The 4,607-nt window shown below is 65.8% G+C and overlaps 1 protein-coding gene across 7 annotated transcripts in view; it reads left to right on the top strand.

The window, feature by feature from the left end:
- Positions 1-2,364: 2,364 nt before the first annotated feature.
- The window catches only part of CLOCK (clock circadian regulator), a 75,096-nt gene continuing 72,853 nt past the window's right edge, over positions 2,365-4,607 (top strand). For all 7 annotated transcript variants that reach the window (XM_068137710.1, XM_068137711.1, XM_068137715.1 and 4 more), the window contains exon 1: positions 2,365-2,488. The gene's annotated coding sequence lies outside the window, so the exon portion shown is untranslated. The remainder of the gene's footprint in view (positions 2,489-4,607) is intronic.

Below are 4,607 nucleotides of genomic sequence, written 5' to 3'. Positions count from 1 at the left end.
TCTAAGTCCAACCAGGTTCACCTACAGCAGGTTGACTTCCAGGCAGGCTTTGAGTGTCTCCAGAGCAGGAGACTCCACAACCTCTCTGGGCAGCCTGCTCCAGGGCTCTGGCACTCCAAGGGCTGCATACAGCCCAGGTTTATGCTAGCACAAGCCCTGCACATTCAGGCAGGCTGCAGCCGTGCAGCAGGGCTGCAGTGCATTACAGCTGTACCCTACCACACCTGCAGCATCAGCCATCAACTCTGACAGGCCATGCTCTTTGCACTTAGGAGCTGGGCTGCTTCACAGCTTCCTCTGCAGTCACTGACAGGTTTTAGAAGCCACACAAACACACAAGAATGCTGCTAAACTTTTATTATCAGAGAGGCTCCTGCAAACTCCTCCTCCCACTGCCTCTTCCTGTGCCAAAAGAGCATTTTCTGAACAAATTAAGCCCTCAGCCCTGCCTAAGAAAATCACTTCAACCCCAGAGAGTTTATCAGCTTCACAATTACCTTCCCCTCACATACAGAATGCTCTCAAGCTGTAAGGATCAGCACATGAGAGGAATGGGCTGAAATTGCTTTTTCAGGCAGAAAGCAGGATCCTTGTCTGCTGTGGTCCACAATTCCCCCAGCCCCCCCAGCTGGTACTGGTGCTGTGCAAACCACAGGGTGCAGACCGTGCAGTGCCAGTGCAGCTATCTCAGAGGTTATAGGATTAGGTGTGGAGGTTATTAAACACAGCTCTCATGGCTTCACTCTTAGGCAAGGCTGGTTTGTAAAGCTGGTATTAAAAGCACTGCACACAGACAGAAGCCCAAGAGGCTCACAGGATGTCAGGGGTTGGAAGGCACCCAAAGGGATCATCCAGTCCAACCCCCCCTGCCTGAACAGGACCATACACTGTAGCTCAGGTCACACAGGAACACATCCAGATGGGGCTGGGAAGGCTCCAGAGAAGGAGACTCCACAACCTCTCTGGGCAGCCTGCTCCAGGGCTCTGGGACCCTCACAGGGAAGAAGTTCCTCCTCATGTTAAGGTGGAACCTCCTGTGCTGCAGCTTCCATCCATTGCCCCTTGTCCTATCCCAGGGTGCAATTGAGCAGAGCCTGTGCCCTCCCTCCTGACCCCCAGCCCTCAGATGGTTATAGACATAGATCAGATCCCTCTCAGCCTTCTCCTCTCCAGACTGCACAGCCCCAGGGCTCTCAGCCTCTCCTCCCCAGGCAGTGCTGCAGTCCCTTCAGCATCCTTGCAGCCCTCCCTTGGACTCTCCCCAGCAGATCCCTGTCCCTCCTGAGCTGGGGAGCCCAGAGCTGGATGCAATATTCCAGGTGAGGTCTCAGCAGGGCAGAGCAGAGGGGGAGGAGAAGCTCCCTGGCTCTGCTGGCCACACTCCTCTGCATGCAGCCCAGGACCCCATTGTCCCTCTTGGCCCCCAGGGCACATTGCTGTCCCCTGCAGAGCTCTCTCAGTCTTTTCTCTGTCGCGGTTTTACCCGTCTATGCACACCGATAAGGAAACCAGCGCCCAGACCAGGAGGGGCTGCTCCCGTCCCTGCACAGCGTGGGGAGGCAGCTCTGTCCCCAGAGCGCATCCCAGGCGCTGCTCGCTGCCGTGTGCGGCGGGTACGCGCGGCGGGCCTGCGGGCGCTGCCCGGCGCCACGGCTCGGGGCGGGCTGGCTGTGGCGGTAGGGCCCCGCGGAGCCCTTTCCCGAGGGCTCGGCTCCGTGCTCGGCGCTCACCTGCAAGGCAAGGCCCGCAGCACCGCGCCCGGCAGCGGCACCGCCCGCGGCCCGCCGCAGTGCCGCTCTGCGGAGGAGCAGCGCCGTCCCCGCTCCCGGCTTCCCCGCCCGCAGCCCGGCTACCGTCGGCCCGGCCGGCCGCGATGCTCCCAGCCGGAGAGGTGACGCCGCCGCGGCTCGCCGCGTCTGGGCTTCCCCGGTGCCGCGGTGCCCGGACGCGACCCCGCGGCAGCGCCGCCCCCCGCGGCGGGCGGCCCACGCCCCGCTCGATAGCGCGGCCGCCGCCATTTGCTCCTGGCGGCGCGGAGCGGAGCGGCGCGGGGTGAGCCGAGGCGAGGTGAGCCGAGGTCAGGGCGGCGCGGCCCCCCCCCCGTGCCTGCGCCCCCCCTGCGCCTGCGCCCCCGCGCCCAGCCCCCGGCGGCCCGGCCGGCTCGCGGGCGGCGCAGCCGCGGCAGGGCGCGCGGGGAGCGGAGGGATCGCCGCTGCCGGCTCGCGGCGCACGCGCGGCGGCGGCCCCACGCGAGGGCCCGGGGCGCGCTGCGGGTTGCAGTGCGCGCCGGCGCACGCGCGGTGGCGCGAGGCGCCGCGGCCGGCGGCGGTGGGCTCGGCGGCGCAGGCGCAGTGGCCGGGGAGTCCCGGGCCCGGCCGCTGGTGTTGCCGCTGGAAGGAGGCTGCGTGCCGGCGGCGGGCTCGGGGCCGCGCGCAGGAAGCGGCGTTCGCCGGGACGGGGCGGGCGGGCGGCGGCCGTGCGGGGCCGGGTAAGGAGCGCGCCGTCAGGCTGGGGCGGGCGTCTGCGCCTGGCTGGGCTGAGGCGGGAGGGTGGCGGGGGTGGGGTGGGGGGGGGAAGGTGGGGGAACGCCGCGGGAGGGGAGCCGTTAAAGTTTGACAGCGCCGACGGGCGTTCCGCCGCCCGGTGAGCGGCGGCGCGAGGGGAGGGCAGTGGCTGCCCTTGGGCAGGGCGCGGACGGGGGCGGCCGCCGGCGGGGGCGGGGGGCGCTCGCGGGGCACCCGCTAGGCCCGGTGACCCACTTTGCTCCTGTCACAACTCCCGGGCACGTTTGGAGCCCTGCCCGCCTGGCCCGCCGCCCGCCCGAGCCGCTCCCGCCCCCGCCGCCCGCGGGGCGCGCAGCCGGGGCGGGCGCGGGGCTCCCCGGCATCCCCCGCCGGCGGGCCGTGCCCTGCCGGACCGCGCCGGGCCGCCCTCGGCCCCGGGACGGGCGAAGCCCCGGGCGGTGCCTCCTCCCCCTTCCTCCCCCGGGGCCGCCTCCGTCGCCGCTTGCCTCCGTGGGGCGGCTCGGCCCGCGGGTGCCAGAGGGGCTCGCCCGGCCCCGCCGCCCCGCGCGCGAGGTCCGCGGCGGCTCCGCGCAGCGCGGAGGGTGCTGCAGGGAGGGCAGCGGCTGCGCGGGGGCCGCTTCGGCGGGGCCCTGCCCGCGGCGGGACAGCTTGGCGCGGCCCGGGGCGCCCGGCGGGGAGCGGCTGCCCGGCGGGGAGCGGCTGCCCGGCGCTGCTGCGGCCAGGAGGCTTCCTGCGGCAGGTGGAGCGCAGCCGCGGGGCACGGCGCTGAGGGCGCGCTTCGTGGGCGAATTTTCCTTCCTTCCTTCTCTCTAATAACTTTGCGGTGCCTGCGGTGTGGCCGTGCTCGCCAGCGTGAGGAGTAGCCCCCGCTTCTCCTGCGGCTGGCATCCCTGAAATCACCGTGTCGGGCGCTGCCTGCCCGCCCGGGCGACCAGCGCAGGGCAGGACAGACCTGGTGCTTCGGGCTTATGTTTCTTTTGAGGTGGATTCCGCTTTGGGCTTGCCTTCTCCTTCAGATTCCTGCTGCCTCAGGCCGGGATATAGATTTGCAACGTGGGTTTTGTTGTGTGGGTTGGTGGTTGGGGTTGGGTTTTTTTTCCACCCCCTGTTTGTAAACTAATCAAACATATTTGTAACGAGGCTTTCCTCAGAGCATGGTTTTTAATGCCCGTTTCCAAGGCTGACCTACTAAAAGGCAAGAGGGAAATCAGGTCTCGTTGTAGCTGGGAGATGAAGCGGCAGGGAGAGGTGGGGTGGCTGAGGGCAGATCCGGATCCTCCGTGTCCGTCACGTAAGTTGGGTTTTTGGATGGCAGAGCTGGACAGGCAGCGCTTTTGGTGGCGGTGTTGACTTAGGCAGGCCTGCTGCAGTGCCTCGCTCCCGGCTCTCACCTCTTTGCTGCCCCCCTCCCTCCCTTCCAGTCCGTGGAACCCTGTCCCGTAGGTAACTGGGGTAGGGAAAGGATCCAGGTTAAAATTAACTGCCCTTTTTTTCCCCCCCTTCCTTTCTGATGTGGTTATATTTACCATAGATAATGTCTCAGGGTGACAGGTGTGCCAGCAGGCAGGAGGATTGTTTAGGTAAATACTCTAATGAAAGAAGCACTCCAGGGAGATCCACCTCAGCTGTGGCACTCCTGGCCAGGCGCAGCGCGAGCTCTTGCCGCTGCTTCACACTCTGCAGCCTTGCAGGACTGCAGTGGATTCTCCCTGTGAGTTTTGTGCCTCTTGGATGGAAGTAGGCAATACTTGGTAGTTGTAATGGGGGGATTCAGCTTGACAGGAGAAGTAAACCTGCAGCTGCATGAAAGCCAAGCCTTTCGTTGTAAGACTAAACACCCCTCCAAGACCCTTTCACAGAGCTGCGTGCAGACTGCCAAACGCTGGGCTGGAGCTGGAGCTTCCTGACTGAGAGTGGGTGCTGGCTGGCTGGCTGGCTGGCTGGCTGGCTGCTGTTCAGCTCTAGGAGTTGTATTGGTAAGGCAAGAGTTACCTCTTCCCAAGCTGCAGTCCAAACAGGAAATAGAAGCAGCTCCTGGGTTGATATTTAATAGTTCAAGATGCCGTTCAGCCATGTCTTGTT

This window comes from Melanerpes formicivorus, unplaced genomic scaffold, assembly GCF_026170545.1.
Source record: "Melanerpes formicivorus ecotype bairdi unplaced genomic scaffold, bMelFor1.0.p_v2 SCAF_4, whole genome shotgun sequence".
NCBI classification, from domain to species: domain Eukaryota; kingdom Metazoa; phylum Chordata; class Aves; order Piciformes; family Picidae; genus Melanerpes; species Melanerpes formicivorus.
This window is presented reverse-complemented; position numbering and strand designations above follow the sequence as displayed.